General features: G+C 56.9%; 1 protein-coding gene across 4 annotated transcripts in view; it reads left to right on the forward strand.

Annotated features, from left to right (window-relative positions):
* Positions 1-13,581, forward strand: part of NAV1 (neuron navigator 1) — a 174,816-nt gene that overhangs the window by 21,351 nt on the left and 139,884 nt on the right. Inside the window, exon 1 of one of the 4 annotated variants that reach the window (XM_032466889.1) lies at positions 1,298-1,691. The exons of the other annotated variants lie outside the window; for them this stretch is intronic. The gene's annotated coding sequence lies outside the window, so the exon portion shown is untranslated. Of the gene's footprint in view, positions 1-1,297; positions 1,692-13,581 lie in introns of those variants that run through there. 4 annotated transcript variants of the gene reach the window in all.

Genomic DNA, 13,581 nt, shown 5'->3' on the forward strand with positions numbered 1-13,581 from the left:
GAAGCAAATGCCTCCAGGAATCTCGAGGCACACATACTCGGCCCTCAGGACGCTCAGAGGGCATCCAGGCCCCACGGCTCGTAACCCAGCCTCCCCCCGCTCTGAGGTCCCCGAGGACGGCCTTCTGTGACCCGACACCGTGCAAGACAGTCTGGATAGCCAAGAGGGGTCTCGTTCACAAACTGTCAGGGAAGAGGCGGCGACTGAATGCCGCGAGCAGCCTGAGCGGGGTCTCGCTGCAGCGGGCCCCGGGGACGGGCGGCGCGGGGAGAGAGCACGAGCGCGAGCGCTCGGCGGCAGGACGGCTCCGGCCAGCGCTCTGCCCGTGGGGCCGGGACGGGAGTTACGGGGGAGGCGCTGACTTGTAGGAAGTGGGCGCTGAGGCCATCGGGTGACGCCGGCTGCCAGCAGTTTACTCTCAGATGGTTCAGGGGGAAGTTCTTTGTACTAAAACTTGGAACATTTCTCTAATTTTAAGACAGTTTCCAAAAAGCTAACCAGAAACAAGCAGCGAGGAGGAGAGCTCCGTGCCGAGCGCGCGCTCAGCCAGCACGAGGGCCGGTTCCACCCCAGCTCCTGCGCCAGACAGACAAGCAGACAACAGCAGCAGCAGCAAACCAAACAGCAACCCAAGCAAACCCAGCAGCTTCCCACGGACCGAGCCTGATTCCTTCGTCTTGGGGCATCTCTGATCATTCAGGGGTATTCACAGTCTTCTGCTACTTTGGGCCTGGTTTGAACTCACACAGTCTAAGTGACGACACAAGGCACTGTCGACAAGTGTAAACATCACGAATCTGCCACCAGCCAAGGTCGCTGGGTCCTTCCCATAGACCCGGAGTTAACCCCGGAAGTGGGGCAGAAAGGGGACTGTGTCCTTAGGCTCGAGAAAGGGGTGAGGGAATGATTCTGGAGGGAGAAAAAATGGTCTGGGGAAAATGCAGAGACACTGGGAGCTCGTGGGCAGCACGAAGAAAAGGGTGTTGTTATCAGGCGCGCGCAGCTCATCACCCCACATCAGGAAGTCCCAGGGCCCCCCTGAGCTGGCCAGGAGCGGAGAGCCAGGTCCCGCAGGCTCTGGCCACCGGCGACCTCGGGCGAGCTGGCTCCTTCTCTGCAAGGTACCTGTGACACAAAGGGAGAGGTGCCTCTGCCCGCCTGGCTCCCGGGCCCTCGCGAGACCCACGTGAGGTGATCTACGAGCAGATGTTCTAGTTGCCAAACACAGTATTCATTTCATTCCCTGTGATTTATAGTTTACTGTTCATACTGTTTCTTAGGGCAGAGGCACCACACCGTCCTGGTGGTGCTCCTGGCCTCTTGTGTGTCTTGATTAAGTGACCTGAAAACACCAAACAAAACATTAGAGCAGGTCCCCTCCCTCTGTCCCTGGCAGAGCCCACGCCCCACGTGCGGGCAGTGCCCAGGGCCACCCCTCCCTCCCCCGCAGGGCAGGCCCAGCAAACCCAGAGAGCCAGTAGCTCAGGGTCAGGCCCTCCTTCCAGGCCTCGAGGCGGGCTCAGCGACACAGCCCTGAATTCTGCCCCTCCATTCCGGGGGCATCTGGTCACACGCCCCCGTCCTGGCCTCTGGCCTGCAGTTCCAGCCTGTGAGCAGCACAGGGCAGCCAATGGGAAGGCCCCGCCAGCCAGGCGGCCCCTCAGACCGTCTGTCCTCGGAGGAGACAGGAGGTGAGTCTTGAGGGCTGCGAAGTGGAGCCACAGAGGGGCTGGGGACATTTCCCTGGTGCCCAGAGTGGGACACAGGGCTTTCCACGCTGTCCACAGCCTGGCCTCTGCTGGAGGGTGTCCCCATGCTGGCTGAGGGCTGAGACCCCAGTGAAAGTGGCCCCTTCCTGCCCCTCCCCTGCCAGCCCGCGAGTGCAGGGACTCCGGGTCCTGGGAGCCCAGGTGTAGGGCGGTGTCGCCTCCGGGAGCTCTCTGTCCCCAGAACCCGGGCCTGACAGCATGGCCTATTTTCCGCCATTAGCCCTGCAGCTGCCTCTGCTCCGCCGCTGACCCTGGTCACCCGTTGCCAAGGCAACCAAGCCTCGAGTTTCCTGAGCTTTGCAGCATCTCCGCACCCACTTCCGCTGTGTGGGCGTCCACCCCACCCCGTCAGGGTGGGACTGCCCGGGACTGCTCTGTCCCTGCCAGGCCTGGTGGCAGCGGCCCGGTGGCAGCCGCTGTCGGCACACACTGAGCCATGCAGGCTCACAGTGCTCAGCCCGGCAGGGCGATGGGGGCACTGGGCCACATCCTGAAGCCTGGTCTTCACCAGGAACGTGGAGATGGTGGTGGGCGATGGGAGGGGTCGTGCTGGCGGGGCTCCTGGCGTGGAATCCCCTGCGTAGTGGGTGCAGATGGACCGCTCCCTCCCCCACTCTGCTGTGCCCCGTCCAGCTCGCCTGCTACAGAGCATCTGTCTGTGTCTGTGTCCACTGGGCACCTTTCTGCTCTGGCTTGGGGCAGGGGGTGCAGGGGGGTGCTGGCCCTGCTGGGGAGTTTTGCAGCACAGCCGAGGGGCCAGGCCCAGACAGAGAGGGGCAGCGGGTGAGGGCTGTTGGCCTCTGGCTATGGAGCCCCAAAACTACAACTGCAGGGGCCGCTCAGTTACCCACAGTCAAGAACTGGGGGCCTGGCCAGCCTTTCTGTTTTGCCTCGAATTGCTTATTATAACTTTCATTTCTCTTTTGCAGCAAATTTCCCTTCCTAATATGGTTTTGTTTATCCCACTATTAAAGTGGGATTACATAGGAATTTATCCTAAGTTAAGTGATCATCAATGTGTACAGAGATCTAGCTGCAGGAATGTTCTCTGCCGGACTGTTTATCACGGTGGGAAGGTTGCAAACCGTCTGAGTGGGAACAACACCGGCAGTGCTGAGGACAGGCGGTCCAGCCGGCGGTGGGGAGGGGAGAGCCTGCTGTGCCCCCAGCAGCCCCGGGGGCCGCTGACGGTCCGTTCGCCCTTGCATCGCTCATTCCACCTTCGTCCAGTCGTCCGCTCACCGCACGCTCACCTAGCACCTTGCAGGCAGAGGCCTTTACGAGAGAGTGGATGAGGGTGTGATCGAGGGTAAGGGAGAAAAGTAGGGGGTCCTTGGTGAGCCAGTGAGGAGGCTGGGGGAGCGGGCGGGTTCCGACAGCTCTAGGCTGGGGTCTGCAAGGTGCTGCGTGGTGGTTCTGTGGTGACCAAGACCGCGGGTCCCAACTGGCTTCTTAGCTCCCAAGAGCAAGGTGTGTTAGGACGGGCTCGGACAGGAGTCCAGAGGCCTGGGCGCTGATTTCTCTTGGCCTCTGTTGCTGTTGGTGAAAGGGGGACATTGATACGTGTCTGACCTACGACCAGCAAGTCCTCTCAGGGGTCAAGGGAGGCAGGGGGACGTGCCCCCTCGCCTGTGCAGGGAGGCAGGGGGACGTGCCCCCTCGCCTGTGCAGGGAGGGCACTGGGTTTAGCTTTTCCAGATGCTGAGCTCCTCTCTGCTCCAGTGGTGCCCTGAGGCGTGCTGGTGTCTTTCTGCTCCTCCCCACTGTCCTGCTCTGCCACTCCCCGTCCCATCTCGTCTTTTCCCTTCGGACAAGCCAGGCGCCATGAGCCCAGCAGCCCAGACCAGGCCACCGGAACCCGCTGTCAACGTGGGAGTGTCCACAGATGGGCCCTCCCCTCGGAAGGCAATCATCAGCTTTGTTTGGAGCCCTGGCGGAGTGTTTATTTGCGTTGGTCGAGAGCAGATTGAATTACACGTGTACAGGGCTTGTCCCCCAGGAATTTACTATCTCAGCCAGACACCCTGACTGATCCAGAGGATGGACAGACAGAGGACATCCAGCCAAGACAGGCCTCGGGGGCAGGCCCAGAGCGTGGCTGCTGTCCCCAGAGAGTTTTCTGTTTGCTTTCTGATGAGAGTGTGTGTGTGTGTGCACATGTGCGTGACCTGTGCCACATTCACACTCTTTCCAGGGGAGGGAGGGAGGGGAACAAGGCAAACCGTGGAAGAGGGCACGTGACCTGGATAGGCGGCCTGCAGCCCGGCCCTGCCTGCCTCTGGACCCGCTCTTGCTGGCACAGAGCCTCCCATGGGGCTTCAGTCCCCCCCACCCCCATCTCTCACTCACAGCCCCGCGCCGTCTTGCCCTCAGGACCCTCTGTAATGATGGAGGGAGGCCCGCACTGTCTCCTGCTCCAGACCAGCCGCTATCCTCTGTGGTTGTCCCCAGACGTGGCTGCCCTGGGCGTGGCCACCCTTGGTGTGGCCACAAGGAAGCCCAGACCAGCCTAGCGGGGAGTCGCCAGCCAGCCCGGGCAGCTATGGGGCTTTGCACAGCCTGCGCCCACTCTGCCCCCCGGAGTGAGGGAAGGCCTGTCCACGGCCCTCCAGCTGCCCTGAACCAGCCCTCCCTTGGGCCCGCCCGGGCCCTAGACAGCCTGGTCCCGCCCAGCCCTCAGCAGGCTCTGTCCAGGAGAGCCTAAGAGAAGCCACGATAGCACAGCCGTTAGGAGAGTGGACTCGGGCCAGATCCGCTGGGTCCAAGTTCTGGTGTCTGCTCTTCCAAGCTGCGTAACCCGGGCAAGTTGTTTAAGCTCTCTGAGGCATCGCTTCTGCATTTGTAACATGAGAATAAGGTGACTACCTCCCAGGGTTCTGGTGGCGGTCAGCTGAGCTAGTACGTGAAGTGTATGTAGAACGGAGCCCGGCGCCCGATGAAAGCCCTGGGTACTGTGTCCCACACTGTGGAGTCCTGTTCCTAAGTGTGGAGGACTGGGCTGGGCTCAGGGAGGAACAGGAGGTGTCCTCAGCCTTGGGGGCTCACCATCTGGTAAAGAAGCTAGGACATGCACATTCTATAATCTAAGGTGAGAAGCATTCAGTCCCTGAGAGTCAGGGGAGTTTCAAAGATGGGACATGACTTCCCTGGAGAAATCCAGGAAGGCTCCATGAAGGAGGTGGCATGAGAAATGGACATCGCAGGCCGATGGGTATGGGCCACACAGGCATCAGGAGATCATTGGAAAGTCACGTGCAGTTGTAAGAACTCACTCACAGGGATCCCGTGTTCTCTTAACCCAGTTTCCCACAGTGGTAGCATCTTGCAGAACCATGCAGTCCTGTAGTGGGATGTCACGGCCAGGACACTGACATCACTGCGGCCATGATGCAGAACAAGCTGCACCTCGAGGACACCTTCTGTAGTCATTTCTCTCCTCAACACTGGCAACCTCTGACCTCTGCATTTGTTTTTCTTCCTGTTTTCAATTTTATTGATTTCTGTTCTTATCTTCATTATGTTCTTCCTTCTGCTTGTTTTGGGTTTATTTCTCTCTTCTTTTTGTAAGTTCTTAAGGTGGGGGCCTGGCTGATTGACTTGAGACCTTTTCTCTTTTCTGATGTATGCTTCGTGCTATGAATTTTCCTGCTTTAGCTGCGTTCCACAATTTTGATATGCTGTATTTTCATTTTTACTTAGTTCAACTTATTTTTTCATTTTCCTTGAGTTCCTTTTTGACTTTTAGATTATTTACAAGAGTGTTTAGTGTCCAGTGTTTGTAGAGCTTTCTAATATCTTTCTGTTGCGGACTTCTAGTCTGATTTCACTGAAGTCAGATAACACACTCTATGTAGTTTCTATTTTTTTAGTTTGTTGATGTGTGTTTTATGGCTCCGAATGTGGTCTGTGGCACGTGTTCCATGAGCCCTTGAAAGCAGTGTGTGCTCTGCTGCTGTAGATGGGGTGTCTGTCAGTGCTGAGTGGACCCTGTTGGCTAATGACGTGGTCGAGCTCCGCCCTTGTTGGTTTTCTGTCTAGTGACTCTGCCGGTTGTTGAGAGAGGAGTGTTGAGGTTTCCAACTCTAATTATGGATTTGCCTTATTTCTTCTTTCAGTTGTGTCAGTCTTTGCTCTATGCATTTTTCAGCTCCATTGTTCGGTGCACACACAACTTGGATTGGTGTCTGCTTGGTGGATGGATACTTTTATCATTATAGAATATCCCTTTCTAGCTCTAGTAATTTTCTTTGCTCTGAAGTCTACTTTATTTGATATTACTGTAGTCATTTCTGCTTTCCTTTGGTCAATTTTATATGACAATGCTTTTTCCATTCTTTTACTTTTCTTTTAATGGTTTCATTCTTTTACTTTCAACCTGCCTGTATAGCTTGTGTATGTTTGAAGTTAGCTTCTTGTAGGCAGCGTGTTGCCACATTGTGTTAGTCCATTCAATCTATGTCTTTTAATTCATCTGTTCAGATGGTTTACTGTTACATGATTATTGGTATGTTAGGGGTTAGGTCTGCCGTTTTACTTTTTGCTTTCCGCTTGTTCTGTCTGTTTTTTATGCCTCTGTTTTCTTTTTCCTGCCTTCCGGTGGGTCAGTTCAGCATTTTTTCAAATTCTGTTTTTATATATCTTCATGTTTTTATTGACATGTAATTGACACATAATATTATATTAGTTTCAGGTGTACAACACAATGGTTCAATACTTGTGTACATTGCAAAATGACCACCGCAGTGAGTCTTCTCTGTATTTTTAGAGTGTCCCCTCTTTACCTCCCCCCATTTGTAATAGAACTGTCTTAAATATTTCCTTTATATACGTTTAGGACATCAAACAGTGTTACAATTTTTGCTTCAAACATCAAACATAATCTAGAAAACTCAAAGGAAGGGAGCCCTCTTGCACTTGCCCGTATTTTTCTTAAGGTGTCTTTTTCTTTCTTCCTGCTATTCCGAGATCTCCTCCTTTTCATTTCCACTCTGTTTGGAGGACTTCCGTTCGCCACTCTCTTCCGCTGGCAGCGAGCGCTCCCGGTTCCCCTCCATCTGAGAATGTGCGTGATTTTCCTTCCGCTCCTGAGGGTGTTTTCCTGGGTTCTGGGTTGACAGTTCTTTTCTGTCGGCACTTGAAAAATACCCTGCCACTTCCTTCTGGCCTCCGTGCTTTCTGATGAGAAACCCACAGTCATTTTAGTTGTTTTCCCCTGCAGATAAGCTTTCCTGTTTTCCCGGCTGCTTTCAAGATTTTTTCCTGCCCTTAGTTTGCAGAAGTTTAGTTGTCACATGTCTTGTGAATGTCTGTGGGTTTACCCCGTTTGGCCTTTGCTAAGCCTTTGGATCAGCAGGTTCGTGTCTCCTAGCGACTTTGGGATGTTTTCAGCTCTTATCTCCTAGAGCACTTTTCAGCCCCGTTCTCCTTCTCCCCTCTTGCCAGGACTTCGAGGACGTGAACGAGATCTTTCGGTCCTCAGGGGCATGCTTCTTCCCCGTCTGCCTTCTTTCTGTTGCTCATCCTGGGTGGCTCCTATTGTTCCGTCTTCCAGTTCACTCACCCTGTTCTGTCTCCTCCGTTCTGCTGTTGATCCATCCACTGAGATGTATGTTGTTTCAGTTTAAAATTTCCATTTGCTTCTTCTTCATGTCGTTTGTTCTCTGCTCCACATTACACTGGCCAAGGGTAGGCATTCCAGCTCCCCACCTGGTCTCCACTGACGACGACGGAGAGGCTGTGGCCTCACTGTCAGCAGGTGGGGGTGTCCTGCTGCAACCTGGCCCACTCTGACACCCCGCAACCGGCCTCTCGTGGCAGCTTCAGCCCAGCGCGGGGAGGGTGACCTCTGCTCCCCACTCCGCCTTTGCTGGTGTGGGTGGAGGTGGCTGAACTGTGGAGCTGGCTGCAGTGGAGCAGTTACTGTCTGAGAGTTCTCTGTCTTGCTGCGCTACCACCTTCCTGGCCCTTTGGCTGGAGAGAGCAGGCTTTGGCTGGGGCTTTTTTCCGTTTGTGTCCGTTGGCATCTCTGAGTTGCCGGCTTCTTCACTTCACTTCACTGGGATTTTTGAAGCAAAACGAAAGCCCAGGGACTCCCCCACCGTGAGAGCCTTGGGAGGGCCCGGCCAACGCACCTTTCCTCTCTGCCTTTTCGAGTCCTTTTGTGTTTCTTTGTGTATAATGTCCAGGGTTTTAGTTGGACATCATTGGTTAATGGGGAGAAGTACTCCACATCTTCCCAGAATTATTTTTGAACACGTGTCTCTGCCAGCCTTTAGAGGCAAATTTTTTTTTTTTGCTTTCAAAGACCTCAAAGTCTAGCAGAGGTGACAGACGTGCAAATGCATAGATCAAATAGTGCGTTCCAAGTATCTCAGGAGGAGACCAGTGAAGTGCGGTGGGGCCTGGAAGGGGGTGGGGGTCACCACCCCTACCTGGGATGGCTGGGAGCAGGGGTGGCTTCTTAGAGAAGTTGTACTTGAGGTAAACTGTGACAGTAAGCAGATTTCTGGGTGAAAGCAACAGGAAAGGGCATTCCAGCAGGGAAAACAGCAGGTACAGAGGCTTAGAGGCACCACACAGCACCAGGGCTGAGAGAGCACTGCAGGCTGTTTGCTGGGGCATGGCTGGCGGGGAGGCTGGGATGAAGCCGCCGTTGGCAGGGGGTGGGGAGGGGACTGGATCACAGAGGGCCTCGTGTGCCCTGCTAACCCTTGCAGATTTTCAGCATGAAATTATATGTTCAGATTTGCATTCCTGGCCAGTCGTCCTGGGAGGGCCAACACAGGAAGTGCCAAGGCCAGCACGCAGGGCTCTGTTACGGTTCACATGGCAGGGGGACGTGGACAGTGGTGGTGGAGGACCACAGGGGTGGACTTGGGGGACATTTGGGAGACAAGATTTGCAGGGTGGAAGGGAGGCGGAAGGGGGCGGAGCCTGGCTCCTGGGCTCAGCAGTCCCAGCTGAGAAGAGATTTTGGGAAGAAGAGAGAAAATGAGTTCAGCTTGGACTGCTGGGTTCGGAGAGTCTGAACAGCCCAGCGAGGGGCAGATGGAGCTGTGTTTCCGCAGAGAACAGGACAGAGTGGGCCGTCATCACGTAAAGTCTTGGAGGGCTTAAGAATGAAAAAAGAAGATCAAGAACATTGCCACACGCTTCGGAGGCGGGCATCATTGGATGAGGAGTGCGAACGAGGAAGGTCAGGCCCACGGGGAGTTCGACTTCGTCAGACCTACCAGAACCACGTTCTGTGTTTACGAGAGAGAGTGTCCCATGGGGAACCAGCTCCGTGACGGATGAAGAGCCAGGCAGAGGAGGAAGCTGCCTCACTCCCAGCATGAGGAGCCAGACGCCCCAGGAACCACAGAGGGCCGGGCCGGCAGGGCTGCGGCCACCTGGGAGCCTCGAGGCTGCCCAAGCCGTCTCCTGAGGTAGAGAGGGAGGGAGAGGTCCCTGGTGCCAGGGCCCCTGTTGCCAGGCCTCAGAAGCCAGAACTCAAGCACCTGGGACGGGCACCTGCAGGGGTGAGCAGGGGCCAGAGAGCAAGGCCCAGGCCGGGCACTGAGGCCAAGGGGGGGCCTCAGGGGGAGCCCTCCGTGGCGACCAGTGCCTCCTAGGGGTTGGCTGACCCGAGAAGCGTCATCCGGAGGGAGGCTGGGAGAGCATCCCTGACCTCGAGGGAAGGTGCTGAGTGCCAGGCCCAGCCCAGTTTGCTGACCGCAGTGCTGCTGGGCCCACGGCACCTTCCACAAGCTGGACCCGCCCGGAGCCAGCCACTCCCCTTGTGCAGTTGGAACTCACGGCCACTCCCGAACCCCGCTGCTCCCCGTCTCCCCGGCCTTTGGAGACCACGTCCCTCAGCGTCCCTCCAACGCTCCCCGAGACCTGGGCTCAGCCCATCTGGGGGTCCTCAGCCTCCTCTCTGCCCACTGGCTCCTCTGCGTGCCGCCGCCTGGCCCCACCGTGCCCCGCTCGCCCACGTTGGGACAACGGCCCCATCCCCGCCTGCCAGAGAGGAGACAGTGGGGCGGCCCCTGCCAGGGCTCCTCAGCACCGGGCCCCAGCTGCATTAACTGTCCGAGCCTGGTCCTCAGCTGCAGTTAGGATAGAGAGTGCGCTGTCTTCTGCGCCTGAGGTCTGCAGGCGCTGCTGAGGGGCTTTCTCTCCAGGGCAGCACTTGCAGAGGCCATCGGAGGCTGGCATTAACCCTTCCCGCTGGTGTTGGGAGCCTCTGGGCCCAGAAAACCGGCTCAGGAGGCACCTGGGGCCCGGCAGGGCTCTGTCACAGACTTGCTGAGTGACCTTGGGCACATAGGTGACCTGTTCTGAGCCTCGGAAATCCTTTCCTCCCCTCACTTCTGCCCAGGAAGCTGTGCCAGCTGTCAGCTCCCTTGAGGAACTGTGCAGACCCCGGGTCCTGTCCCATCAGGTACCAACAGTCCATCCCACAGCCCAGAGCCTGGGACTGACAGCCAGAGGGGCTCGTGCCAGGGGATTTGCTGGCCGGGGCAGGACCGGCAGCCCCACCGTGCAGTGTGTCCTTCACAAGGCGCTTAATCTCTCCAGTTTCTTCCTGTGGAAAATGAGGGAATCCAACTGGATGACCTCCAAGATCGCTTCCAACTGAGAAATCCCGTTTCCCGCGATGGTTCTTCTAAATGATACAATTTGAGGAGGAAGAGATTTAGTGCTTACTGACTCCGAATAGGCACCAGCACTTTCCCGTGTGCCGCTACCCCCATTTAAATGAGAGAAACTACGCTAGGAGAGGCTGAAGGACTCGCCTGAGTTCCGGTTCCAGTTCCCAGGGGCTCGATTCTCATGTGCGTTGATCAGGCCGCAAAGCCGTCGCTCTTCCTGTGACACCGTGTTTTCAGAGGGCTCCCGCCTGAGAGGCTCCTACAAGATGAAGCTGAACACAGAGGAGACCTAACCTATGACAAAGGGTCCGAATTCTGACCCTTTACCTTCTCGGGAGTCATAGTGTGTTCAGGGGAGAAGGGATGAGACCATCTTCCCTCTGGTCTCCCCGTGGGACCAAGAGATTGCCTGCGATGTGTGTGCAGATCTAGAGAGTTTAAAAAAATAAACACTTTGTATAATCTTTGGGTGTCGGCTTCTTGCTGCCGCCGGGTCACTGAGCCTGGCGACGGAGCACAGGGCTGAATCAGGGGCCACTCCAGGCTGGGACGAGCTTGTGGGCGGCAGGGCCGCTGCAGCGTTGAGACCCTCCTGGGCCCTCGTCTGGAATCTCCCTTGAGTCCCGCTGGCCCGGGCTTACCTGTCGGTTGCTGATAGGCTGGGACAGCCCGGGCGCTCTGCCGAGGTCTGGCTCCCAGACCCTCGACACAGATGGCCGATCTGCTCCTAAGTCATCCAGAGAGAGGGGTCTGGGGAGAGTCTGGAGCAGACATGGATAGAAGGGTCCAGGAAGCTCTCGGCCAGCTGGCAGGGAGCCCAGACCTGGAGCCCCACGAGGGAGGGAGTGGGGGAAGAGCCCTGCGTCTGCAAACCCAGGCGCTCAGAAGAGTGAGAGGCAGGCCTGAGTCCTTACTCTGGAAGCAGCTGGCCGAGGCCCTCTTGCCAGCCCCCAGCCCTTCCCCACCAAGCACAGCAGTGCACGGCCGCTCTCCTCTCCGGGCTCTCAGGCTCTAAGCAGCTCCTTGGTGCCTTGTCCCTGGCAGCCGGGCCCGGGGCTGCCCCCCAGGCTTCAGGATTCTGAGTTTGTGGTGCCTCATCCTTTGCCGAGGGCTTGTTTATGGAGCACTGGGAGTCTGCGAGCAGCACATCCCAGGGTGTGTCCTGTGGCTCCCAGTCCTGTGAGGGGGGCAGGGTGACGGGGGAGAGCTGGTGGGTCCCTGTGGTCGGCTACGGTTAAAGTCCACCTGCCTTTTGGAGTCTCCATCTGCGTCAGCATAGGAGAGGCTCTGAAAAGGTCTTCATTCACAGGCACCGAAGGGAGAAATAGACAAATTGGACATGGTCAAAATTTGAACTTTGGTGTCTCAAATGCCATTATCAAGAGAGTGAAAAGACAGCCGACAGAATGGGAGAAAGCTTTGCACATCACATATCTGGTGAGGGTCCAGTGTACAGAATCCATGAAGAACTCTTAGACTGAGCAGTGAAAAAAACAAGTAGTTTTTAAGTGGGCAAAAGATTTGAATAAACATTTCTCCAAAGAAGATGTACACATGGCCGACAAGCAGAGGAAAGGTCCCGACGTCAGTAGTCACCAGGCAGCTGCAAATCGGAGCCACAGCGAGTGCCACTGCACCCCTACCAGGATGGCTGTGACCAGAGACAGGACGTGGGAAAGCCAGAACCCGCCTGTGCTGCTGCTGGGAAGGTAAACCGGTGCAGGTGCTCTGGAAAACAGCTCCGCAGTTTTCTCATAAGCTGATCCTGGAGGGACCATTAGACCGAGCAGTCCTGCCCTGCGTGCAGACCCCAGAGACCTGAGCGGGGAAAGGCTGGAAATCCCCACGTCACAGATGAGGAAGGGGATACCTCCAGGCCGAGCTTCCTCGTCCATGGAGTGGGGGCAATAGCATTTAGTGCCCGTGCGGCTGCTCTGCTGTTAGATAAGTTGATACACGTAAAGCACTTCAAACAAAGAATGAGACCTTCCTCGTTATTGTCTGAGCAAGTGTTATGGGATCGTCCTCCAGTGTAAGTTTATAGCTTCTTTCCTTAAGACCACCCTGCAGAGAAGGCATGAGTGTCTCCACCTCGCAGATCAGAGGGCGAGATTTCAGGCGGGGCCGCGCCACTAGCGAGGGAAGCGTGGGAGGCGTGCCCAGCCCTCGGTTCCAGCCTGCAGTCCCCCCGGCAGTGCCCCGACTCTGGTGCATGCGGGCTTTTTGAGGTGCAATAGACACGGTGTGAAATCTGCCAGCTCTTACAGACGTGCACCATCGTTCAGCTCCCGTGACAAGCGAGCTGCAGAACGTTTCCACTCCTCAGAAGGTGTCTGTTGATCCCTTGCTTACTGGCCCCGGCAACCCCTGCCCAGCCTTTCTGGACCCAGTGGGCAATGCCTGCACAAAGAGGGTGCCCATGTTTGGTGGGGCGGGCAGAGCGGCCAGTGCAAGCCAGTGCGCTGGGGCCACGCTCATCAGCAGAGGCAGCCGGGCCTCTTGTTCCCCCGGGCTGAGGCTGGGACCAGGTCCTCGGCACTGGGCTGGGCTGGGCTTCGGGCCCGACTGCACCTCTGACTCTGTACCTGGCTCGCCCGTGACCCCGCAGTGGCTGTCTTTATGGTAGCGGGTCACCCCCAAAACACACCCTGCACTCCCTGGGCCTTCTGCTGCTGCTCCCTTTTCCCGCCTCCTTGTCGCAATCCAACCTGCCTCCTCCTTCATCACCTCTCTTCTCAGGAGAATGTACTTTGCTCTCTGAGGACACAGCCCTGTCCTTTGCCTCCTTGTAAGACGAAGGTGTTGGATTCCAGGGTCCCCAAGACTTGTCTCTGGCTCTACACTCTGGGTTTCTCCTCTCAGTGGACCAGGGGGTTGCCTGGGAGAGAAGGGGCAGGACCGAGTCTGCGGTCGTGGTCACCCCTTAGAGCAAGGGACAGGTTGGTCCCATGAGGAGAAGTGTGCCTAGAGGCCAGGGCAGGGGCCTCTTTGTCAGGCAGTGGGGAGGGAAAGGGCTGTTTGCACAGCCTCTGAGCCGGGGCCCAGCCCAGGGCTCCGTCACGGCTGGGGGGCCCCAGTGCCCCCGCCTGAGCAAGGGCTGAGCAGGCCTGGCCAAAGAGGGGAGTGTGGGGGGCAGGTGGCACCAGGAAGATAAGCACGTGCAAATGTCCGCAGAT

This window comes from Camelus ferus, chromosome 23 (assembly GCF_009834535.1).
Source record: "Camelus ferus isolate YT-003-E chromosome 23, BCGSAC_Cfer_1.0, whole genome shotgun sequence".
NCBI lineage: Eukaryota > Metazoa > Chordata > Mammalia > Artiodactyla > Camelidae > Camelus > Camelus ferus.